Below are 27,644 nucleotides of genomic sequence, written 5' to 3'. Positions count from 1 at the left end.
CCAGTTCTAACTGTTGCTTCCTGACCTGCATACAGGTTTCTCAAGAGGCTGGGGTTTGGTAGCTACACTCATAGAACCACCCACCCATTATGCTCATCTTTGAAAAAGTAGAATTGACTGGTCATTTTGAAAATAACCCCTTTCAAAAGGAAGTTGTATTAGAAAGAGTTCATTAAGTTTGTTCTTTTAAACCTTGCTCCTTGGTGAAAGTCACTACAGAATCCTACTGAAAATTCCCAGTGGATCTTCAGAATTGATTTACCAATATTCCATTGATTAGATATACTAATATGAATTTAACCAGAATTCTATGGGTAGATATTTAGGTTGTTGTCAATTGTAAAATATTTTAAATAGCACTGTGGTTAATCTATTTATATTTGTATTGCCCCTCCCTACATTCTAGATGATTTCCTCAGAAAAGATTCCTAGAAAGAAGCTACATGATTGGTTTTTAAAAAGTGAACATTTTTATGGATCCTGAGAGAGAGATATATATATATATATAGTCAAATTGCTTTCCCATTGACAATTCACCTCGTGAACAGAATTTTACCAAGGAAAGTGAAAGTCGCTCAGTCGTGTCCAACTCTTTACAACCCCGTAGATGATACAGTCCATGGAATTCTCCAGGCAGAATACTGGAGTGGGTAGCCTTTCCTTTCTCCAGGGTATCTTCCCAACCCAGGGATTGAACCCTGGTCTCAATCCCCCTCAACTGAACAACTGAGAAAACTTAACTAGCATCTGAAAACAAAATTTCCAAGGGGAAGGTTCAGCCCGTAATAGTCAGTCTTATTTTTCCTGTTTATATCTACACTAGCAATCACAGTATGTTCTCCAAAATCCACGAGAAGCACGGGACTGGGGTGGGGGGTGGGTGTGGTGAGAGTCTCCCAGGGGATCAAGCAAGGAAGGAAGGGACAGAGAAGAAAGGCAGTTGAACTGACCTTTTCCCAGAAGTCTTCGGAGGTGTTTATGCCACCATGATCTGGGATCCTTGGGGCCAGCAAGTCCTCTTGAAGCTTTGCAGGATAGAAACTGCCTGCAAACATTGTATACACGGTCAGGTGCCATGAGGGGAGTTCCCAGTGCCAATAGGCCAGCCTTTCACGTAGCATCTCTCCATCTTGAAAGCACAAACATGTGCATTCTTTTCCAGATCAGCTTTCCAGTTCACCTTTGTTTTCCTGAACAAGCATATTTATCAAGGTTGATGTGTGGGAAATGCCTTTTTTTGTGTGCAGGTCCCCTTTGTCCCTCTTCCCATGCCTTAAAGAGCACTTAAAGAGCATAAGACTCTGACATTTTGTAAGAGTCACCTCTGAGACTGGTTACTTCTGAGTTCATAGGAAGATTCAGTGTGCTTATTTTGATGTGATGCTGAGATGTAGTTATCCTGAGACAGTGTTTATGGAGGTAAGAGAAGGGAAATTAAGGGGCTAGAGAGGATGAAGGCTAGCTTCAAAAGTGCAGGTAGAGGGCAAGTTTTTCCTGGTGGTGCAGTGGTTAAGACTCTGTGTTTTCACTGCTGAAGGTGTGGGTTCAATCCCTGGTTGGGGAACTAAGACCCCACAAACCATGAGGAGCAGCTCAAAAAAAAAAAAAAAAAGTACAGGTAGGACATAGAATGAGCTGAAATATCTTACCCACTATATTTCAAATAGAAGCAGTCCTATTCCATTAAAATACTATTTTGTAAAGTCTCATCTGTCTCAGGAGAAAGTCCAAGTTCCCTAGTGTGGCACATACAGCCTTTCAGGAACCTTCTCTTTTCTCCAGTGGCCACGATTTGCCCCTCACGAGACACACTCCAGTCCTACTGATTCATTTTCAGTTGTAGGACTGTGTCACTTTCTTGTCTGGAGGGCTCTGTGCCTGTGGATACCTTTGCCTCTAGGGACTTTCTCCTCCCTCCTCTCTGGCTCCCTCTCCTTGCTCCTCCCGAAATGTGCTTCTTCCAGGAAGCACTCCCTGACTATTCAAGACCTGGTTATTTTCCTTTCCTCTGGGCTCCCATAAATGCCTGTATACTCTGTTCTCATCCAAGTGCTTTCCCCACTGATTGAAATTCTCTTTTACTTATCTGCTCCCCAGCTATGCTGCTGGAGGGGAGAGACTATGTCTTATTTGGTACTTTCATACCCATTCACTTTTTATATAACAGTACTTGACTCTGAGGAGGCAGTCCATAAATGTTTGTTATGCTGGAAGTCTTGACTTAGGCTTCTTCTTTAGATGACATGTGCTGACAGTAAAATGTGCTGACTGTGTAAATATTAGCATCCCATTCCTATGTTTGAGCCACTGAATTGTAGACTGAATACCTGTTGCCACCACACAGCTATCACCTCTTTTTCTTACACACACACACACTCCTATAGTTATTAAGCTACATGGTTGAATCAGAATCTTGTCTACAACACTGCTTTACGCCCAGAAGCATTCTTACACATCCACATCGCTTTTATCCAGAAAATACTCTTCTTACTCTATTAACTCTAATGCACAACTTTGGTGAGGAATTGGTATAAGCCTAAATGTAGATAAGGCTTCCCTGGTGGCTCAGACAGAAATTGCCTGCAATGCAGGAGACCCGGGTTTGATCTCTGAGTCATAATGGTCTATCCTTCTTCCAATCTAAATAGCTGGGTTTGGGAGCCCACAGAAAGCCTCTTCAGAACCACCTGGTTGGCTGGGGTCTGGGAGAAGGTATCCATTTTTGTCACCCCTGGTGTTTCCAAAACCCAGCTAAGACCTGGCTAGATATATCAGGAAGGCCGTTATTCCTGAGGTTACAACGGTAGTCTCCAGTGCCCTGCAAACCCTCGATGAAAGACACAGCCTGCTTTCAAAGAATTAAAACGGCTCAACTTCAAAGAGCAGCTTTGCTTAGAGTCACCTGGTGCCACTGTCTTGGTGCCTCCTGTCTGGAGAGAGTCTGGGAGCCGAGGCTTACCATCATCTCCTGCCCTCCTAACCTGTCGCTGGTTACATTAAGGTAGGAAAGTTTTATGTGTATAATTTGTGAAGTTCCCTTAAGCAGACAGTGCTATATAAATGTGAAAAGCTGTTATTAATAATAAAGGTTGGCACACCTAAGAATACTGTAGAATTAAAGTAATGAGATTCTATTTTTAGGCAGACTTGCCAATAACATGCAAGTATGATAAGGCTGTGATTTAAAGCTCACTTTAACCTTCCCTTGCTCTAAAGAGTACATTTTCTGGGCCGCCTACACAGCAGTCAGCCGCCCCGAGCTCTATTAACGCTAATGGTGGAGCCAGGCTTGGAGCAGCAGCCTGCCTGCCTGGCTAAAAATAGGCTTTGGTCTTTGCTAGATGGGAGTGTGCCTTGCAGACCACTTGCTTTCAAAAGATCTAGATCAGTCTCTCAGTCACCTTGCAAATCTTGACCACTGTCTTGGAAACGATCAAAAAAGCTTCCAGAATGTGTTGTGAAATTTTTATAGATCTCTAATTATGTGAAGGTACAGGATACGTTTGGGAGGCTCAGTTACCTTTATTTTCAGATGTAAAGGTATTTAACAAAGGCCCGGGTTGGAAGGGATTCACAATTAAAAAAGAAGTCTCTCTTCTCAGGGGGAAAAAAAAATGATTAGCTCTTCCTCCACTAATGTTCAGGTCAATGCTTTGTCAATAACAGTAACTCTTCTTCACCAATTTAATGCAGCCTATAAAGATCGTTATGACTCATAATTACAGATGCAGATTTATGTCAAAATGCATATATAAATCTCTGGTTCTGGCTATGGGTCACCTCTTATCAGAAAAAAGATTTGTGTAAGGAGACACTCTCCTTGATCCCTGTGGGTATTTTTTTCTTTCGGATTTGGGGGGCAGAATTATAAGGGTTTGCTACCAATGACACAAATATGACCCAAGGCACATTACAGATTCACAGCTGGAGGGAGTGAGGAGCTGGATTGCTTTGATGGTGGGTAGTGGGGGAGGGGGAGGTTGCCCGGGAAATACACTTTCTGCGATTATTGCTCTCTGGCTAAATCAAGACCACCTTTTCAACACCTGCAGGCCAGCAACTATAAATCAGAGGAAAGATGATTACCTGAACAGAAGGAGATGGGTTTTAAAATGACTGAGACTTCCTGAGGCTGAAGTCTACCATGTGATTCAGGGACACAGGGAAACCTAAGTAGGCAAAGGAGATGTCAGGGTGGCATTGCTCAGGATTCTCACATAGCAGGATTTGTTTTGTGAAGCATCTCCTGCTAAGAAATCTGAGTTTTGAACCATCATCTAGACTCTAGAAAACAATCTGCGTAGTGATAGGACTCCCCAGCACCTATGGAGGATGGGAGAGGTACAGCCACCTTTCTGTGGGAACGTATACTGACTCTGTGTGCTCAGTTGCTCAGTTGTGTCCAACCCTGTGACCTCATGGACTGAAGCCTTCCAGGCTCCTCTGTCCGTGGAAATTTTCCAGCAAGAATACTGGAGTGGGTTGCCAATTCCTCCTCTAGTGCATCTTCCCAACCCAGGGATTGAACCCATGTCTCCTGCGTTAGCAGGCAGATTCTTTACCACTCTACCACCTGGGAAGCCCATACCATCTCTGTGTAACTGCTGAAAAATTGCTGAAGATTCTGCATTGTCAGTGTTGGAATGCTGGATCCGGGAGGTTACTATGACTGTGTCTGGAAATCCCATTTTTTTTTCCTACCTGCAGATCTCAAATATGGTAACTCTCAGATGGTGCTCATAAAAATACATAGAAACTTAAACACCTATCGGTTCTTAGTCGCTCAGTCATGTCTGACTCTTTGTGACCCCATGGATTGTAGCCTGCCAGGCTCCTCTGTCCATGAGGATTCTCCAGGCAAGAATACTGGAGTGGGTTGCCATGCCCTACTCCAGGGTTCTTCCCAACCCAGGGATTGAACCCAGGTCTCCCACATAGCAGGCAGATTCTTTACCATCTGAACCACCAGGGAAGCCCATCTACCTGTCTACCCTATGACAAATCAATTCTACTCCTAGGAACACCCTAGGAATGCATATGCCCACAAGAAGACTTGCACAAAGATGTGCATCACAGCTTTATTCCGGACAGTCCAGCCCAGACAACCCTAATGTCCATCAACAGGTGAATGGATAAACAAACTGCCTGCTTTCCCTACACTCATCAATAAAAAGGAATGAGGTACCGATACCCACACAGCAAAGATGAATCTAAATGTGTCGCATTGCGTGAAAGAAGCCAGATACAAAAGAGTCCATAATGTGTGATTCCATTGAGACGAATTTCAAGGACAGGCAAAGCTAGTCTATAGAAATAAAAATCAGAATTCTAGCTACTTCAGTGCAAAGAGGGTTATTGACCAGAAAGCTGCACAAGGGAATGCTCTAGGTGATGACAATGTTTTATATCCTAATCTAGGCAGTGGTTAACATGGTATATAATATGTTAAAAAATGATTGGGCTGTATGTTTACTTAAGATTTATGCTATTTACTGTTTGTAAATTATAGCTTAATAAATAAAATTTTAAAAAGCTCTCTGAAAAACATACGTGGAGAAAAGCTTACTTTGTAAGAACAATCACAACCAGACAAAGATAAAATCATGAAGTTAATCTAAAGAGCAAATGAAAAAAAAATGAGCCTTTCACTTCTCACTTTTATCATAGGACATGAAAATGCTGGGGTTTAGGAAATTAAAATCATTATACGGTATGCTTAGGAATTCACCTATAGGTTTATTTTGAGAATGTTCCTGTTAAATTAGGAGGTGTTTCATTTGCATGTTTTTCCCTAGGAAATGATGTTGTTTAAACGTGAACAGTCAGGAAATAGGTATTTTAGGTTGATTCATCACTTGTCTTAGCAAGAGATCAATTAACTAATGATACCATTGGCCTCAAGCATTCTTCAGTAAAATGTATTTCATCCTCTTGAATATTTAGATTAATTAAGGTATGAGGGTATGGTGTTTTTATGACAAAAAATTGATATTAAATACACATTTCCTATTTTTTCATGCACTATAACTAATTTATTTTGCATTTGTCTTTATTTGTATAAAGACTTTCAAGTTGTTAAAGGAAATCTTTGGAGTACTTGCCTTCCTGTGTTGCTAATGAAACAAAGAAGGCTTACTTTCTAAGAACGATCATGACAGAATTTCCACGTGGCATCTGCTACTCATTATTCAGCTGACATTTCCATTTCTGAAACTCTAAAATTTGTCTGAAATTGTTAGTGACATGTATAAAACGCTTGCAGAATTTTAAAATGGACCCTAGAGATCACCAAGTCCTTCTCCCTCATTTAAGATGAGGAAACTGAAATCAGGAAAGGCTAAGTGATTTGCCCAGGGTTTGACTTTTTTGGCTGACTTCTTAGGTAGAATTGGAATGCTTCCCTTGAACTTTGTGATAACAGCAGATTCTATGATCAAAGAGCTATCACGGCTGCATCGTCGTTGAACACGTGCACATTTTAGGAAATGGGAAATTGTCTTCAGAGCGTAAAGTATTTCATAGTCCTGAAAACACTGTTCCCAATCGCTAGTTTGCCCACAGCAAAACTCCTATCACCAACATTAGGCTAAGCCTGTCTATCTCCCTCACCTGCACTATTGCATTTAGAAACTTGTGAATCAATATAATGTATAAAATCTGGTTTAGGGGCTGCATTGCCTTAGTTCACTTCTGATTTCACTACTGACGAGCTATGTGGCAGATTAAAGTGTGTTAGTTGCTCAGTCGTGTCTGACTCTTGGTGACTCCATGGACTGTAGCCTGCCAGGCTCCTCTGTCCATGGAATTCTCCAGGCAAGAACACTGGAGAGGGTTGCCATTCCCTTCTCCAGGGGATCTTCCCGACCAGGGATTGAACCCGAGTTTTCTGCATTGCAGGCAGATTCTTTACCATCTGAGCCACCAGGGAAGCCCAACTTGCACTCAAATCTCAGCTTCCAAATCTGGCAAATGGGGATAATAATAGAATCTTATGCCATGTTTTTACAGAGAAGGCAATGGCACCCCACTCCAGTACTCTTGCCTGGAAAATCCCATGGATGGAGGAGCCTGGTAGGCTACGGTCCTTGGGGTCGCTAAGAGTTGGACACGACTGAGCGACTTCACTTTCCCTTTTCACTTTCATGCATTGGAGAAGGAAATGGCAACCCACTCCAGTGTTCTTGCCTGGAGAATCCCAGGGACGGGGGAGCCTGGTGGGCTGCCATCTATGGGGTCGCACAGAGTCGGACACGACTGAAGCGACTTAGCAGCAGCAGCAGCAGAAGCATGCCGTGTTTTTAAGTTTTAAATTAAATGGTATTAGTCAAGTCAGGCTGATACTTAACAAATATTTAATAAATGTTAGCTAATAGGTCATTTTGGAATTTCCAAAAATGAAATTATACTCTGATTTATGTTGTTTGATTTTCCCACTACCACTTTTTTTGCATATACAGTTCAGTACCTCAGATACACTATTCTCTCCTCTGTTTTCAGGACCCTCTCAACTCTAGCTCCCTCCATCATTTCCCAGCTGGTCTTACACTCACCCCTGATCTGCCTGATTTCCCATGCACAGCTCACAGTATACATTTTAGCACTTGACTCTTGGTCTTATAATGCTCTTTAATTATTTCATCTGATGTAAGTTATATAATGTATTTCTTTTGCATCTTTAACAGGACCTAGCGTAGTGTGAAGGGCATGTTGCAAATGCTTGAAAAATCATTGTATCAAAGAATTAAAATAGAAAAGTCAAAATATTAAGCCTTGATTCCAGTGATGGCTGGTGAACTATTTTAATGGAGATCATCTGTAAAATCTATTTTATAATATTTTAAATAACTTTATTCAGTAGGAGCATGGTAGCCAGAAACAAACAAACAAACAAAAATGACACATGCAAAAAAACAAAAACCTTGCCTGGAGTGGGATTATGACATTTGCCATAACACAAATTCTGAAAATCTGATGTTTCCTTTTTAGTTCTGTTATAGTGCCTGCAATCTAGTATGAAGACCAAAGTCCTGTTTTTGATTTATATATCACATTATGATGTAAGGCTACAAAGAACAAATGAAACCATATCACCAGCTCAGGCTCATGCTCATGGCCATACTCTTTTAAAATATTAGGAAATAACAGAACTATCAGGAATATACCACAGTAATATTAGTAATACAAAGGACAAAAAATAAGATATATCAACATGTATAAAGTTTAAATATGTTTACAGCAGTAGTGTAAAGGAAAATAAAAGTGAAAGTTTGAAAAAGTAAAAAAAATCATATCATACAACAATAAAACTTATGGTTGACATTTTATATATTTACATGTATATTTTTATGGATCTCAGGGGTAGAGACTGCCTTGTCAAAAGCTTTCAAAAAAGCACCCCAAATACTTGGATTTTATAGTGACATTGTACTAGAATCCTTTCATACCCTTTTCATGCTATGATTTTAAAAATTTCACAAAAGATCTTTCTCAAGTATACTTAAGAATGTAGAATTGCTTGGACAGTTGCCATTCATCCTGAAACTTTAACCTTTTCAAGGCCTTGGTCCAAATTTGAGATTTATGTAAACAATAATTTTTTTTTTCCTGTTGACAAATTCATCACTAACTTAAGCATCAGAATTTTACTTTGTGTGTAATTCCTAGGTAGTGGCCAAGATATCCTAAGTGCCACAAGAAACAAAGCCCGGGAATAAGGAGTTCCTCCTGGTGGGCTGCCGTCTATGGGGTCGCACAGAGTCGGACAGGACTGAAGCGACTTAGCAGCAGCAGCCACTGTCCGTTGTTAAACGATTGTGCTCGACAGGAACAAGGCTTGCTGGGGCACACTTGGCAAAGAGCTGTGCTTCCTCACAGTGCCTGTGTTCATCTGCAGGTCACTCACACAGCCACACGACTGTAATATGAAGGGTGTTTGTGGTATTATTGTCTAATTTTTCTTAATTCATCCAGCCATCCATCCAACAAAAGTTGAATAGTATTCTGTACCTAGCAGAAAGAAAACACAAACACTCCTGTCCTCGTGGAGCTAATTCTAAGACCTTCTTATTTGAACCTCTCAGACTTTGCTCCTTTGTTGCTTTGCCTGAGTTCCACCATTACGTTTGGACAATAGTAGTAAATAATTGTCTGTATTCATGTGGTCAGTAAGGATTTTCATTTCAGTATTATTTGTTTTATGCTATATTGAATATACATGTCTCGTTCTTAAAATGCAGTGTGAAAGTGAAAGCGTTAGTTGCTCAAAAGTGTCTGACTCTTTGCGACCCCACAGACTATAGCCTCCCAGGCTCCTCTGTCCGTGGGATTCTCCAGGCAAGAATACTGGAGTGGGTTGTCATGCCCTTCTCCAGAGGATCTTCCCAACCCAGAGATCAAACCTGGGTCTTCTGCATTTCAGGCAGATTCTTTACCATCTAGCCACCAGGGACTCCCAAAGTATAATCCAAAGATATATTAATTAATTTAAAAAGCCTGATATCATTTCTTTCTTTAGAACGTTTGCAGTGGAGGTGTTTTCTTAGTAAACTGTCATGGGAGCATTTTTTTTTTTTAATGAAAAAAATTGGAATTATTTCAGTGGAGCTTATGTGCCTGAGTGTCTGTAATACTTGAACAATTAGTTAATGGATTGATAGGCCCATTAATATTTTGCAGAAGCTAGATTTGTTTGCGGTAAATTGCATTTTACTTTTTTCACATTCAAAAATTTATTTATTGTGTTGTTTGGCCAACCAATGTTTCTTTTTGCTATTATAATATATGCTAATAATATTATCTGGAGTCTAGTGGTCATAGCATGGACTTACACCTTTAGATACAAGCGATGGGCATAATGTCAATATCACAGCTACATTTTTGATTCTCGGCAAGGGTGGTTAACAGAGTATGTGATTCAGGTTGCACACTAACATTGGTAGCAACCTATTATACTGTGCTCAGTGGAACAGAACTCAGGACATCCTAAGATGTTAATTATTCCTTTAGGTGACGGCGACTTGATGAAGTGTTAGAAAAGGTGGACATAGAGATTAAGATGAAGTAGGATTTCTCTGCCACATTGAAACTTGTTCAGAATTGTTCATGATACATACATCCCTGTGACTACAGTGAGATTACCAGGAAATGGAGAAATCATTGCTAACTGAGTAGGTTTGAAAAAAATAAGGAAACACAAGCCCTTTCTGTTTTAAAGGGAAGTTTCTTCAAGCACTATATATGGCTGCCTCACATTATTCCACTCTACAGAGGCAGTCAGTTGTCTGTATCATATATGTATATATACATTCCAGGATAGAGAGCTATGCAGGAATGTAATTTGAAGCAAAGAGCAGTTGAGAATTTATGAATTGCGATTATGAATGGAAGCTATGGATGGCAGCCAAAAATAAGCTGGGTCCATATCTATGAATCTGAGATAGATTTTTGGAATATGCCTCTGTTTTCTAAACATTTCTAAAGAATTTCCTTCCATTCTTTTAGTTTTTTTAATTTCTTGCAATTCTTGGAAGTCGTAAGAAGATGTTATGGGACTGAACTAAATGAAAATTATAAAATGAAATGATTTTTTAAAGTAATGCTTATATTTTGCTTTCCATCTGTCAAACATTTACAAAGTACAGAAATTGCTTTATTTCTCCTTTATCTAACCCTAAGAGATTAGAGCACTTGAGTGTCTCTTCAACAGCTGAAGAAACGGAGGCACAGCAGGATCAAGAGCTTTCCTGAGCTCACATAGATAGTGTTCAGGTGTGGGCTCCACAGCCCACACTTTGAATCAGCTTTTTACAATGCCTGCCAGGTTTTGGCAAGAGGAAATAAAATTCTGTATTATTCTTGTTTTTTTTTTTATTTTTTTTTTTTTAATTTTATTTTATTTTTAAACTTTACATAACTGTATTAGATTTGCCAAATATCAAAATGAATCCGCCACAGGTATACATGTGTTCCCCATCCTGAACCCTCCTCCCTCCTCCCTCCCCATTCCATCCCTCTGGGTCGTCCCAGTGCACCAGCCCCAAGCATCCAGTTTTTTTTTTTTAAATTTCATGCTGTTTATTCAAAAAGGTCAAATTCACATCTTTTCCAGATGGACATTTGGTGGTTCTTTGTGGAGGATGGTTCCTGATACTTTTCAAAGATCTCTCTGACTTAAGGGCTTATTTCCAACTTTGAAAGTTGCCAGGTCTGAGCTGCTTAAAATTATCTGGAGCTTACTTGCAACCTTTTTAGTAAACGCCCTTCTCGCTTAGGGTGGCTTTGGTATTTCATATTTAGTACAAGTGTCTGCTACCTGCCCTTAGAAAATATCTTGGCTTTATGTCTCCCAGACTGCTTATTGCTGAAGGCAAAATGAGGAATGGAGAATGGTGGAATTTCACTGTGCTCTAGAAATTAGGTACAACTACTACATTAAAAGCAACAGCAGGTGCTATAAATCTGAACTTTGTTTAGGGGGGAAAAAAAAGAATAAAAGTAAAACATGTGAATGGGTAGGCTACTAAATTGCCAAGTTGAAGACAGTTTTCCTAAAGAAACAATTATGGCTTTCTACAAAGAAATCATGTTTTATTTTGGATTGCACTTAAAATGTGAAGGTACAACGCAGATTTCTAAATAATTAATCATTCATTCAATTTCTACAAAGTCATTTCACCTCCTTCAGGACACTTCTCTTTTTCCAATATTTAAAAATATTTTCTTATTATCTAAAGTAATTAATATTTATTATAGAACATCTGGAAATATATGAATAACCCAGAATATCACAATATAGAGATGTATGCTGTTAACATTTTAGTATAGATTCTTCCAATATTTATTTTATACACACATACTTTTTAATGTAACCTGCTTTTGTCACTTAATATATCACAGAATCTTTCCATTTTATTAAATATTTTTGATATGATCATTTTACTAGTGATTATATCATATCTTAACCAAACCATTAGGCTGGAAGTTGAAATTGTTTCCAGTTTTACACCATTATAAATAATGCTGCAATGAGCACATTTGTAGCTAACTCTTAGTGTATATATATTCATGATTATTTTTCTTAGGATAAATTTCTGTAACTGGACTTGTTGACACCAAGTGTTTGGGAAATATACTGCCTAATTGTTCCTCCAGAAAGGCACCAATTTACAGTCATACAATATGGCATTTCTGATCCTTCTTTTGGTGAGCGCTTACTTTTTTTTTTACCAGGAAAGCAGGGCCCCTCTGTGTCCATGTGTCCAATGAACAGGGGATGAGCTGAGACTGTTGGTCAGTCACCTGTCCATTCATTTCTATCTCTACCTCAGGCTGCATATCTTGCTCTATTGCACTTTGGTAAGGTTGTCACAAAAGAGAGAGAAATGATAGGGAGCAGGATGAGGAAAGAAGCAAACACCCTGTCTGAAACCTAGGTCTTTAGGATATAGTACCTTCCATGGACAGACTTGGGCTAGAGCGGGGGGAAACTATGCTTCTTATTTTTATTCACTTTCATTATTTATCAGTATTTGGAATGCTATATTAGAGGGTGAGAAAGGAAACTAACCAGTTAAAAAAAAAGTCCTGTTGAGGTCTTAGTTCTGCCCTGCTCAGTGAGTCCTTTGCATGGTGTCTTGGGTCTCCCCCTTGATGTCATGCATTGATCCTAGAGAAAACTGGAAGCCATTTAGCCTATGGGTTGAGAGTAAATGTACAAGGTCTCCCCTGTTCCTCACCTGTGGTCAACAGTAGCTTGCTCTAGTAAGCTAGCATGATTACAGTCCTTAATACCACCGGGAAAGACTTTTAAGTTGAGTTGGACTCTTGGTAGAATGATAAATGCCCTTAACTCTTAAAGTGGAGGTCTCCAACCTCCAGGATCTAATTAATGCCTGATGATCTGAGGTGGAGCTGATGAAATAAATGATGTTAATAATTTGAGTCACCCTGAAACCATCCCCTCCACCCCTGGTCCATGGAAAACTTATCTTCCATGAAACCAGTCCCTGGTTCCAAAAAGGCTGGGGACTATTGTCTTAAAGAACTACTTCATCTTTAAGCAGAGATTAAAAAAAAAATCAAATCCAACTTTTTATTTTTAGAAAATAAGTGATCAATCATTTTTCTTTCTCACATATATTGTATATGAACAAAATAGGAAAACATAAATTTGTAGGGATCTACCTCAAATACAGTTAAAAAAAAACCCACTTATTCAAATAAAATGAATTATTTTGGATAAAAATACTGTTGGTTAAAAGCACCACCTCTTCTTTATCCAGTTATGTATACATAATAAACCACAGGGACAACTGCTTTAATTCCGTATAATTTACTTGTAGACTCACATGGAGCAGAAATACTGTTTTCCTTTCTTTACTTCTTATGACCAAGCAAAGTAAGTAATTTAGTTTGAAAAATCTTGGAGATTAATCCAGTTGAAGCTGATGTGGTCCACTGATGACAAAGAAGAAAGTGGAGCTCTCATAATAAAACATCTAGCGAATAGATATGATTACAGCAAAATACATTTCATAACCCAAACATGAACCTAGATGTTGGCTGTACGCCTCCAGAGTGGTTGACAGAAATAGGCTTGCTGCTGCTGCTGCTGCTGCTAAGTCGCTTCAGTCGTGTCCGACTCTATGCGACCCCATAGTCGGCAGCCCACCAGGCTTCCCCATCCCTGGGATTCTCCAGGCAAGAACCCTGGAGTGGGTTGTCATTTCCTTCTCCAGAAATAGGCTTAGTCCAAGGCATATGTAAACCGAAGATGTCACGCATTGATCCTAGAGAAAACTGGAAGCCATTAAGCCTATGGGCTGAATGTAAATGTACAAAAATTGGATTGGCTTGATGGGCATTCCAAACTCAATTACTCAAAACAAAGTTTTCTTCTGTTACATTTATTCTTTATAAAATAAATTGGTGCCACTAAGTTATCCTGTGTTCTAAATGTAACCTTTTGCCAAAACTCCTTAATTCAAAACAGTTTATTGCATGTCATATACCTCTTCTTAATCTAGACAAATATAGCTGTTTCAGACTCCATAAGAAGATTTATTAACATGGATTTTTAGTATTTTGACTCGCTCACCGTAATTAGCCCTGTTGTTTCCAACTCAATAGTCTTCACTGATGATGTATTTATAGTGATGGGAGAACTTTATCAAAACTGATGCTCTTGACAGAAAATAAGACTTTGGAGCTACAAAATACACTCTGAGGATGAGTTTGTTAATATCATTGGCACAGTATGACAGACTGTAACCAGGCCAATGAACAACCTCACTCATCTGGAATTAGAAGTTTTTTTTTTTTCTAAAGACCAAAATCATTTATTTTGGTCTGAGAAGAAAGAAGAAGGAAAGAGTGGTTTAGAACAGGAGACAGACCTCTGCATTTGAGAATTGTAGCCAGTCAGAACCAATGTAACATATGGATATGCAAATAAAAGTGTGAAAATGTTAGTTACTCAGTCATGTCAGACTGTTTGAGACCCCATGGACTGTGGGCCACCAGACTCCTCTGTCCATGGGATCCTCCAGGCAAGAATACTAGAATGGGTTGCCATTTCCTTCTCCAGGGAACCTTCTCGACCCAGGGATGGAACCCACGTCTCCTGCATCACAGGTGGATGCTTTACCGCTGGCCACCAGAGAAGCCCAAATCAACATGTTTTCTTTTTTTTTTTTTTAATATGGATACCCAAAGGAAGCATCTTCTCAAACAAGGAAATGCAAAATTCTCATTCACTATATTCAAGAAATGATGTAAAGAAAGCAGATTAACCTTTTTTGATGGAACTAAGCTTCTCTGGCTTCTTGAAATCAGATCAGATCAGATCAGTCGCTCAGTCGTGTCTGACTCTTTGCGACCCCATGAATCGCAGCACGCCAGGCCTCCCTGTCCATCACCAACTCCCAGAGTTCACTGAGACTCACGTCCATCGAGTCAGTGATGCCATCCAGCCATCTCATCCTTTGTTGTCTCCTTCTCCTCCTGACCCCAATCCCTCCCAGCATCAGAGTCTTTTCCAATGAGTCAACTCTTCTCATGAGGTGGCCAAAGTGCTGGAGTTTCAGCTTTAGCATCATTCCTTCCAAAGAAATCCCAGGGCTGATCTCCTTCAGAATGGACTGGTTGGATCTCCTTGCAGTCCAAGGGACTCTCAAGAGTCTTCTCCAACACCACAGTTCAAAAGCATCAATTCTTTGGCGCTCAGCCTTCTTCACAGTCCAACTCTCACATCCATACATGACCACAGGAAAAACCATAGCCTTGACTAGACGAACCTTTAGTAGTAAATATTTGCATACTCTACCTTGAGATAAAACCTCTAAGTCAGACCCAAGCAAGAGTATCATACAATGCCATGGTTCTCTCTCACGCCGATACAAGTAAAACTCCGGGCATTTAACTGCAGTGTCTTAGGAAGTCTGGGGCTGGTTTACTCTTGCATCACCCAGAGCAGACCTGCTTTTATCTGAACTCTACCCTGGATGGCTTTCTAAGCATACACTTAAAGGAAGGCTTCCTTAGTAACAGTGACAATAGTAACAGCAACAGAAAAGTGTTATGATTTAGTAATTGTTTCATAGTGATTAAATCATAACCAGAATCTTAACTCAGCCATAGACAGCAGCACTGAAAGATGTTCTAATGCTTTTAGAGACTATTATTTGAAAGAGAAATTAGAGTAGTCCTGTACCCAGCACATAATATATGCTCAATAAATGTGGAATGACTGGATTAGTGACTAAAAGAGAATGGAATAGGGTTGCACCAGTGGTTTAAAGACCTAGATTTAAATCCTGATTTCTTGAGGGATCTTGGCTTCCTCTCTGGACCCCTGTTTCTCAAACTGATTCATTTTGAGGTCCCATACAGTTCCACCTGGAATTATGACCAGAATTACGCTGTGTAGGAAGGAATTGGAAAGGGAAACAGCAGTTAGCAATGCTAAGGATCAGGTCAATAAAGATCAAGCCACCAACAGGATCTACAATATCCAGCACAGCTTGCCTGGAAAGCTGAATATCATTTTGTTGTTCTGTTCAAAGCAATTTCACACACACATGCTCAAAATACCTTGAGCCCCATTTTGTAAATGACAAAATCGAGATTTGGCAAGGCAAGTGATTTTCTCAATGTCATCCAAGTGTTGGAGCTGACATTGGAAGCTGAGTCTTCAGACTCCATCATCCTGGACTCAAATATATTTAAAAAGCTTGTATGATCTGATCACCTAGGTGAGAGGAAAACATAAAATGGCAGAAAAATTGGGTGAATTCTTTGCACAGAACTGGGTGGCCTACTTCTCCTCTATGGAGAAGGAAGCCCATAACCTAAATCTCATAATTTCTGAACCAGAGTTTCAGGCATGAAATTTTATAGCCTCTTGAAAGGTGAATGAGTAGGTTTGATTCATTGGAAGTCAGAACAGCTTTTTTTTAAAACATTTGGGAATCAAGATAGGTAGTTAGTTTGCCTTATAAAATTTTCTTATGGATGTCACCATCAGTTAAATTTATCTTAGCTTAGTACACTGGGAAGCTATTCAAATCTATCACATTTTCAGATTCAGTCATTGTTAGCTGAGGGTTTTAGCAGTAATCTTAGCTGCATCTTAATTCATGTGATCTTGGAAAGTAGTGATTTGTTTTGCTATCACCAAATTTCATCCATTTAAAATAGGTCACCAAGATGTCACATTTTATGGTGTTATTTATACTACCTCCCACTTTTTGAACTGCAGTTTTGCAGGTTATTTTTCTTCTGTGTATTAATGAGAGGAGTTCAGAGTACTGAATTTTGTTTATTGAAGAAATTGACATTTGTGACTCCTGAATAAATGAAAAATAGAAAATGTGAAATAACGCAATACCTTATCTGGCCAAGAAAGGCAAATTCTAATTTTATATTAATCATGAAAGTCTTAAAGTAAAAAAGATTCTTCATTTCTTAGTTTATTTAAAAATTGATATGATCTACACATGTAACTTTCAAAAGTCACCCAATTAAACTTTAATAATCTTTTATAAGTATGTATATCTGTGTGTGCACATAAATATGCATACATATTCCACACATATTCTAGCATAAAAATAAATTATTAATGACTTAGAAAATATCTTGCCCAACAACTACAGTTTCTAGACATATGAACAAGATAACTTTCTGCATATTAGAGGTAGTTAACAAATAGCAATGATATGTCCATTAACGAACTAATAACTAAGTTCTAACTTGTCCTAATTATTTCTAATAATCTCTGTGGAGACTAATATCTCAAAAAGTATGTATGTGTTGATGATAGAAAACAGGTTGAAAAGTACTGATTTATTACAACCCTTCATTAAGGTTAAAAGCATTCCAGGGAGATGAAGACATCTGCCTTGTATTTTCACATTGCAGAAGAAAAGTTAAGGACAGGAAGAACAAAAAAGAAGGAAAACAATGTTTAAAGCTGAATTTAAGCCAGCTTTGAAGAAAACAAAGTTAGCTTCATATCTTCAAAAGTTTTCAAGAAAGAAACTTTTGCAGCCATTTATTACTAAGTTACCAAATATATTAATACTGTATATTAACAATAAAAATTATGTTATATGCCCCTAGTTTTCAATTTTTATATGCAGTTAATCAACTCAAGTATCTTTCAACTGCCTTTTATTTCTTTAAAATGTTAACAAGAAGGCTAGTACCAGAAAGAATTAAGATAGGTTAATTACGCAATGTATTGGAACAAAATTTTTTTAAACAGGCCATTTCTTTTCTTTTTCTATTTGAGGTGGAACTGGGTAAGGTTGGCAATTACAGGGTTTAGTGAATAGTCACTTGATATCTTGAAAAATCAAAGGAAAGGGCCACTGGAGAGAGGCTGAACTTAGCTGTTGTAGGATTTTTATCTCTCTAAATGAGTGCTACTGACAGGAACCATATGTGTTACATACTATAACTGAGGAAGAGAACATGGGTGGTTTTCCAAGGAGCTATGACCTGCCTGCGTATGCATGTCTATCTGGGAGCTCACGTACAAATCTGATGTATTTATGAATGTTCAGTAAACACTTAGAGCCACATGTGAGTTTGAGGACTCTGCATTTCTCTCATTTAAACATTTATATGTGAACATTCAGGTTGATTTTGCCTTAGAATTTAAAATCAATCTTTGTATTTTGTGGTGTTTCTCACTACACAGAAACGTCCATGAAAGGTGTGAGTCTCCCTTTGAAATGACAGAGGAAAGATTCATTAGTTCCTAATTAAGCTTGTAATTAGCCCACTTGAAAATAAGAAACAGCTTAAGCAGAGCTGATGACCACTGAAAACAATTTCACTTAAGTAAATCAAATGTGTTTACTTAATATTGTAGTGTCAGGGTTCTTGAAAGGCAACTATTTTCCCAGGAAAGGTAGATGCAAGTGGCATTTTAATTTGTGTTTCTGTAGCATTTTCCATGTATTATTTTACTTTTTCCACTTACTATTTATATGTGACATATCTTTTTACTTTTAATCTAGCTCTATCATTATGTGTGAAGTGAGTTTCTTGTAGAAAGCACATAGTGTTCTAGTTTCATTCTTTTACAAGTGGTTGACCAGAGTTCCCAGCACCACTTGTTAAAGAGATTGTCTTTAATCCATTGTATATTCTTGCCTCCTTTGTCAAAGATAAGGTGTCCATATGTGCGTAGAACACTTTCTAACACCATACACAAAAATAAACTCAAAATGGATTAAAGATCTCAAAGTAAGACCAGAAACTATAAAACTCCTAGAGGAGAACATAGGCAAAACACTCTCTGACATACATCACAGCAGGATCCTCTATGACCCACCTCCCAGAATATTGGAAATAAAAGCAAAAATAAACAAATGGGACCTAATTAACCTTAAAAGCTTCTGCACATCAAAGGAAACTATTAGCAAGGTGAAAAGACAGCCTTCAGAATGGGAGAAGATAATAGCAAATGAAGCAACTGACAAACAACTAATCTCGAGAATATACAAGCAACTCCTCCAGCTCAACTCCAGAAAAATCAATGACCCAATCATAAAATGGGCCAAAGAACTAAATAGACATTTCTCCAAAGAAGACATACAGATGGCTAACAAACACATGAAAAGATGCTCAACATCACTCATTATCAGAGAAATGCAAATCAAAACCACTATGAGGTACCATTTCACACCAGTCAGAATGGCTGCGATCCAAAAGTCTACAAGTAATAAATGCTGGAGAGGGTGTGGAGAAAAGGGAACCCTCTTACACTGTTGGTGGGAATGCAAACTAGTACAGCCACTATGGAGAACAGTGTGGAGATTCCTTAAAAAACTGGAAATAGACCTGCCTTATGATCCAGCAATCCCACTGCTGGGCATACACACTGAGGAAACCAGAAGGGAAAGAGACACGTGTACCCCAGTGTTCATCGCAGCACTGTTTATAATAGCCAGGACATGGAAGCAACCTAGATGTCCATCAGCAGATGAATGGATAAGAAAGCAGTGGTACATATACACAATGGAGTATTATTCAGCCATTAAAAAGAATACATTTGAATCAGTTCTAATGAGGTGGATGAAACTGGAGCCTATTATACAGAGTGAAGTAAGCCAGAAAGAAAAACACCAATACAGTATACTAATGCATATATATGGAATTTAGAAAGATGGTAACAATAACCCTGTGTACGAGACAGCAAAAGAGACACTGATGTATAGAACAGTCTTATGGACTCTGTGGGAGAGGGAGAGGGTGGGAAGATTTGGGAGAATGGCATTGAAACATGTAAAATATCATGTATGAAATGAGTTGTCAGTCCAGGTTCGATGCACGATACTGGATGCTTGGGGCTGGTGCACTGGGACGACCCAGAGGGATGGAATGGGGAGGGAGGAGGGAGGAGGGTTCAGGATGGGGAACACATGTATACCTGTGGCGGATTCATTTTGATATTTGGCAAAACTAATACAGTTATGTAAAGTTTAAAAATAAAATTTAAAAAAAAAATAAATAAAATTTAAGCAAAAAAAAAAAAAAGAAAGAAAGCACATAGTGGAGGGGCATGATTTAAAAAAAAAAAAACTTCCTTCTGCTAATCTCTGTTTTTTGATTGGTGTGTGCAGACCATTTATATTTAATGTAATTATTGATATAGTTGGGTTTAGGTCTATCATTTTATTTTTTATTATCAGTGTTTAATTCATCTGTTTCCCCTTTTCTGCTTTCTTTTGCATTATTTGAATCATTTTTTAGTATCTCATCTTTATTATGTTTTTAACTATATCTCTTTGTATAGGTTTTTAGTAGTTACTCTAAGAGTTATAGTATAGGCACAACTTTTCATAATCTTAGACTCACTATTTTACCATTTCAAGTGGAATGTAAAAAACTTACCAGCACATTGATCCTTTTATATTCTCCACTTAGGTGTTATAGTTGTCATATGCCCACATTGACAAGCCTATCAGACAATGTCATAATTTTTCCTTTCAACCATCAAACATTTTTTAAAGAACTCAAGAGGAGAACAGTCTATTTTATACATACCCAGATACATTCCATGTCTGATATATTTCTTTCATTCCTGGTGTTTCAAGTTTCCCTCTAATATCATTTCCTTTCTTTCTGAAAAAGAAAGGAAACTTATTCCTTTGGCAATAAATTATCTTAGTATACCTTTGTCTAAGAATGTTTATTTCACCTTCATCCTAAAGGATATTTTCTCTAGATATAGAATTCTATGTTGATAGTTCTTTCCTTTCAGCACTTGAAAATTATTGTGCCACTTCCCACTTGTCTCCATGGCTTTTGATGAAAAATCTGCAATAATGAGTACCCTTATTCTTTTATAGATAATATGCTGTCTTTCTGTCTGCTTTCAAGAATTTTTCTGTGCTTTGAGTTTTCAGCAGTTTGATTATTATATATCTTGGGATGGGATTTCTTTGAATTTGTCCTTTTGAGCATTCACTGAGCTTCTTTTTCTTTTTTTTTTTCACTGAGCTTCTTGAGTTTTTAGGTTTATGTCTTTCACCATATTTGGTGAGTTTTCAGTCATTATTTTTGCAATTCTTTCTGTTGTTGTTGTTTTTAGTATCTCCACCCCCATTCTCTTCTTCTGAGACTCAACTGACATAAATATTGGCCTTTTATTATTTTCTCACTGACACTTATGTATTGGTTAATTTTTTAAATTTTAAATTCTCTTTGTTGTTGGGTTTTTATAATTTCTATTGGTCAAATTTACACTCATAGACCCTTTCCTTTGTCTGTGGCACCATTCTGCTACTGAGTTCATCCAGTGAGTTTTTAAAATTTCAGTTGCCATACTTTTAGTGCTAAAATTTTCATTGGGTTCTTTTTAAAATTTTCTGTTTTTCTTCTGAAGCTTTCTGTTTTTCTATTTGCTTTAAGAGAGTTTGTCATTGCTTGTTGAAACATTTAAATAATAGCCGCTTTAAATTCAATTCAGTTCAGTTTAGTCGCTCAGTTGTGTCCGACTCTTTGCGACCCCATGAATTGCAGCACGCCAGGCCTCCCTGTCCATCACCAACTCCCAGACGTCACTCAAACTCACATCCGTATTAGATAATGTGAATGTGTTATCTTGGCATTAATGTTTGTTGATTGTTTTTTCCCATGTGAATCGAGTTTTCCTGGTTCTTTCCATGGTAATTTTAGATTGGATTCTGAAAAAATTTTAATATCGTACTATGAGACTCTGAGTCTTATTTAAAACCTATTGAGCATATTGGTATTTTTGTTTCAGGAAGCAAATTGACCAAATTATGTTCAGGCTACAAGTTCCAGGCTGATTTTTCTGGATTATGGTCCCCATTCGCAGTTCAGTTTTTAAGGCCCAGTGTGTGCACCAGCCAGTGGTAAGTCTGAGACTTGAATATAAGTCTATATGTTCACTTTTTCAAAGTCTTTTATATGTTGTTTAGGATGAGATCCACTTATATTCAGCTTTTAGAGTCTTGAAGTCAATAAATTATTTGGTTGCAACAATAATTCCCTCTCAACAATCTCCCTGGTACTTTTTGGTTTCCTGGGACTCCCTTTTGAGGCACCCAGTCAGAAATTTGGGCTCTGCCGTGTCCTTTGTGCTCCCTCCAGGGCCATAAAACAGAGAAAAACTAATGGTAAAATGACACAAGTTCAACTGTACTTTGGATTTTGGTTTTCTTCTCCAATTTGCTATTATTTACTTCTCAGCATCCTCAAATAACTACTCCACACATTCTGTCCAGGTTTTATAGCTGCATTCAGAGGGAGGCTAGGGAGGAGTCTGCTTTCTCCATCTTACCCAGAACCTAAATCTTGAGAATGACATTTTAAAATGATGCTTTTTATTATAATAAACTTGTCAATTAAATTTTCAGGTGTAGTATCCTCAATAATTGAGGACATTCAATTTAAAAGGAAGTTTTCAGACATTTAAGTCTTAAATCTCCTAATGTTATTAATATAAAGAATAGCATGGTTAAGTAATGAACCAGGAAATAGCTGTGACAAGATCAATACAGTGTCATATAACAAGATAGGCATGACAGCATAGATTTATTCATATCTCTGCATATGTACACAATTCTAAAATTTGCTCATTTTGATTTTTGTGACTTGTCTACGTGGTGTTTCTATAACGTATCATAATCTAGTATCATACTTGCAAGTCACTTCAGTCGTGTCCGACTCCCTGTGACCCCATGTAGCCCACCAGGCTACCCTGTCCATAGGATTCTCCAGGCAAGAATACTGGAGTAGACTTCCATGCCCTCTTCCAGGGGATCTTCCCCAATACAGTATCATAACATGGGATATTTTTAGCTCACAGATAATTTGTTTTGTTTGTGCATATGTGTGCATATGGGTGGGCTTCCCAGGTGGCACAGTTACAAAAAAAAAAAAATCCACCTGCCAATGCAGGAGATATGGGTTCAATCCCTGGGTCAGGAAGATCTTGTGGAGGAGGAAATGGCAACCCACTCCAGTATTCTTGCCTGGAAAATCCCACGGACAAAGGAGCCTGGCGGGCTACAGCCCATAGGACTGCGAAGACTCAGACACAGCTAAATGACTGAGCACGCATGCGCGCAAATGCACGTGTGCACACACACATCTACACAGAGCTTTGTTCTCAAAAAGAATCTGTTTGCAACTGGATTTCCCTAAAACAGTGGTTCTCAAACTTGAATATGCTCCACCCTGAGTTTTCGATTTAGTACTTCTGCCATGAAGTCCCAGAATTTGCATTTCTAATAGGATAATGCCACTGATTTCAGGGCAACTCTTTGAGAACCGCTGCCATAAAGAAATGAACAGAAGACACCAAAATTTTTATGTGGCCCTTCAAAAGGCATAATTGATGATTAAATCGCAACTTGTGACTTTCTATCCACTTTGTGAGCTTTACCAAGAATAAATTCATTTTGGCCTTGAGTTGACTTATCACAATGACTCAGTTTTCAGTTTTGATGAAAACATAAATATTTCAGTCATTTCAATTGCTGTTATAAATAAATACACACACAAATGCCTATGTAGTTTATTTATAATATTAATATTACAAATTGAACTGAAAATAATTCATTCAACCAAATCAATTATTTGGTTTCTCCCAATGTCAAAAAGTTTTTTAAATTAATTACCTTAATTCCTACTCATCCAGACTTAAGTTCAACTCACTTTTAATCTAGAGCTAGAGTTGGCTTATGGGCCAAATCTGCCCCATGGCCTGTTTTTCTATGGTCAGTAAGCTAAGAATGGCTTTTACAGTTTTTAAATGTCATTTTAAAATGAGGGAAAAGAAGAATATGCCATAAAATCTGTATATAGCCCACAAAATCTAAACTGTTTGATCCTTTACAGAGAAAGGATCTAGATCCTTTCTAGATCCTTTGATCTAGAGCATTGTCTGGGTTAATTCCAGGTAGAATGTCAAGAGATGGTACAGAGGAGTGGTTAGAAGCATAGTTTTTGTTGTCAGACTGCCCTTGTTCAAATCCTACCTCTGCTAACTACTTGATGTAGCCTTGAACCAAATAACACAGTATTCTGAGCATCAGTATCCACATCTACAAAATGCAGATGAAGAAAGGACTTGAATCATAGGACTGTTGTTGCTTTAATGACAATACATATAAAGCCCTTAAGATAGCGCTGGCAGATAGTCAACACAAGATAGATAATAGCTACTATCATCTACTTGGTAGAAAACTGTGCAGACATTAAAAGTGAATGTTAAAAGCATTCATTAAAAACATATGTATATGTTTCTATTTAATATTAAGTGAAAAAAGCAAAGCATAAGATGGCCTGCAACAGTTTGAAGAAGTAAGGCATAAAAAGTACGCACTGGGGAAAAAAAACACACGCACACACAGGAAGGAAATACTCCCAAGTTGCTAGGAGTGCTCCCCACTTTTACCCCACTTATTAGCAATGAGAATATGAATAGTTTTCCTCCTTCTACTTTTCTATCTTTCCCAATTTTTCTAAAATTCATTATGAATCTCAGCTTAATGGCTGTACCTCGGAAGTAGCTTATGCTTCTGCCAAGGTGGTTATCCTCAAGAGAAGATAATAAGGCTACAGCAGTCACTATAATTCTGCCAGTATTTATTTTGGTCTTTGGAAGTCAGGCTGTTCACATTCTTTGTACATAGTTATATTTAATTAGGACTTAGAGTTAGCCATAAAATGTGCATTAATTATCTGTTATTTCATAAGTGATAGGCAAAATAACCACCCTTGATCAGAACAGTTTTGGGGGTAAGCAGTATTTGGTCTGTTCGGCTTCCAAGGCTCCCTGCCCCAAGCAAGAGATTTCTATTTGTTATCTCCTTTTATCCTGGAGAATTACTAATCCTGCACTACCATATTAAGTACCAATTAAGCAGAGATTTGTCATTCCTGCTCGAGAACATTGAGCTGGGCTGTGGCTGCATATTTCACAGACTTATGACAGAAATTATTTTAATTAGACTGCTGCTAGCAGCATTTAAAATAGTCTGTATGGCCAGAGAGAGGAAGAATGACTCCTCAGTCAGATAATTTACTTATTTTTCTTTTTCACTCACCATAAATCTTAGGATTGCAGTTATTAAGCCTTTGGAGGGGGAAGGGGATAGTCAGGGAAAGAAATCAGCTTAACTTTATCTTACTTTAAATACCAGAGAAGAAAAATCTCCCACAGCTTTACTGAAAAATACACTCTTAAAAGAAAAATGTGTTCAAGCAAAAACTGACACCAACAGGATATTTTTACATTAAACATATGAAACAGGAAAAATGTTTAAACAATAAAAAGGATCCACGCGCCTTTTCTATATAACTAAGATGGTTGTAGCCTTTCCTATTCATTTTTGTTATGCCCCCAATATGAAGTCATAATTTGGTAATTAGCAGATTAATCTTATGCTGAAAAGCAAACTAAATAAGGAACAACTAAGCTGATCTCCACATTTACTACTTTAATTAACCCAAATGTAAGTTTTACAGTTCTAAAAGAATAATTTTATTTTATGAATCTCAAAGATAAGAAATTGGATGAGTACATTTTTTTGTCTTTTCCAAAAAATTCCAAATGAGGATTTCTCCTCTCACCTCACCCCCAAATTCTGATCTATACACAGTTAATTGGAATATTAGTCAAAATGTCTTATTTCTAAACATTCCACTTTACTTAATCAGATCAAACATATCTGTGTACATATCCTGAAAATATGCTATGATATCTAACCATCAAAATGTATATTTTCCTTTGTGTTCTTCACTCACACATATGGTTCAATCTCCCCTCTATCAAGCAGCTACAACCCCATTATTTTATCTTTAACTGGAGTTTTAATGCTTTATGGCTTACTTGACAAGATTCCACATGAAAGCCAACAAACTTTCATATAGGATGAATCCAAAGATTGTAAGTCTCACATGGTCTTGAAGAAAAATTTAAATTCTGTATTCTTACCATTTATCACTGAAAAAAAAAAAAAGCATCACATGATCCAATTTTAATGAAAAGACTGGAAGAAGAGAATAGTGTAGTGATTCTCAAAGTGTGACTCCTAAACAGCAGCAGCAGCATCACCTGGAAAACTGTTAGAAATGCATATTGTTAACCTTCACCCCTCACCTGGTGAACCAGGAACCCTGGAGGGATTAGGCCCAGCAAACCATCACTTTGTAAGCCCTCCAGATGATTCTGATGCTAAAACCGGAGCCCCTTTGCTATGGGCCACCTTGACTACACACTGGGATTACATGGGAGCTTTAAAAATTCCTGATGCCTGTGCCGCTAGAGCTTCTGATGTAGTTGATCAGGATGTGGCTTTGGAATCTGTATTTTCTAAAAGTTCCTTGGGTGATTCAAATATGCAGTGAGGGTTGAAAATCACTGTAACAGACCAGACAAACATGTCTCCTGTTCCATCGATCTCTTGGCAGCACTCATCTACAGAGGCACATACCTCTCCACAAGCTGTCCTTCTGAATTATCCTTCCTGTCCAAGTTTTGTTCCCTACCTATGAACAAGGTTGTTTTTTTTTCTCTCTCAGCATTTTGACTTTGTGTTAGCCATTTCACTTAAAAACAAATTTTATTGTTTCCATTGTAATTATACACTTAGTGACTTTAAGATTCTCAGTGCTTTTGTGGTTATCAACTGTGAGGGATTAATAATGTTCAGTTAATGATTACCAAATATCTCAAAACAAGGTACAGACGTGCCAGACACAACTTTTCCTGCCAACTATCAGTGGCAGGCGTATTGACCCACTTCTGCTTTGGAGGATCATTTTGCTCTCATCTCTAAAATTTTCCATTTGACAAACTGCTTTACATGATTTATTTCTACATTTTCATTGTGAATTATATTTATGCAGGACTACCATACATGCGAAGAGTTGACTTATTGGAAAAGACTCTGATGCTGGGAGGGACTGGGGGCAGGAGGAGAAGCGGACGACAAAGGATGAGATGGCTGGATGGCATCACTGACTCGATGGACATGAGTTTGAATGATCTCCGGGAGTTGGTGATGGACAGGGAGGCCTGGCCTGCTGCAATTCATGGGGTCACAAAGAATCGGACACGACTGAGCGACTGAACTGAACTGAACTGAACCATACATTTAGGGCTTCCCTTGTGGCCCAGCTGGTAAGGAATCCACCTGCAATGCAGAAGATCTGGGTTCGATCCCTGGGTTGGGAAGATCCCCTGGAGAAGGGAAGGGGTATCTGCTCCAGTATTCTGGTCTGGAGAATTCCATAGACTAAAGGGGTCACAAAAAATTGGATGTGACTGAGCAACTTTCACTTTCACCATACATTCAAGACTTCCCAGGTGGTGCTAGTGGTAAAGAACCTGCCTGCAATGCAGGAGACATGAGATATGGGTTCAATCCCTGGGTTGGGAAGATCCCCTCGAGGAAGGCATGGCAACCCACTCCAGTATTCTTGCCTGGAGATTCCCATGGACAGAGGAGCCTAGTGGGTTGTGGGGTTGCAAGGAATTGGACAGGACTGAAGTGGCTTAGCATGCATGCATGTACCTTACATTTAGGCAGATCTACCCACACAGACCAGTTCTCACCATAAAGCTCCTTGCCTCAACTCATTTTGTACTTATACCAACA

The 27,644-nt window shown here is 38.3% G+C and overlaps 1 long non-coding RNA gene across 1 annotated transcript in view; it reads left to right on the top strand.

The window, feature by feature from the left end:
- LOC123330876 overlaps positions 1 to 26,951 on the top strand; it is a 41,217-nt gene extending 14,266 nt beyond the window's left edge. Inside the window, exons 2-3 of the long non-coding RNA XR_006547124.2 lie at positions 21,776 to 21,887; positions 26,893 to 26,951. This is a non-coding gene — a long non-coding RNA (uncharacterized LOC123330876). The remainder of the gene's footprint in view (positions 1 to 21,775; positions 21,888 to 26,892) is intronic.
- Positions 26,952 to 27,644: the final 693 nt, after the last annotated feature.

The sequence above is a fragment of the Bubalus bubalis genome, chromosome 2 (genome assembly GCF_019923935.1).
Source record: "Bubalus bubalis isolate 160015118507 breed Murrah chromosome 2, NDDB_SH_1, whole genome shotgun sequence".
NCBI classification, from domain to species: Eukaryota; Metazoa; Chordata; class Mammalia; order Artiodactyla; family Bovidae; genus Bubalus; species Bubalus bubalis.
The sequence above is the reverse complement of the archived record's forward strand: the minus strand, read 5'-3'. Positions and strand labels throughout refer to the sequence as shown.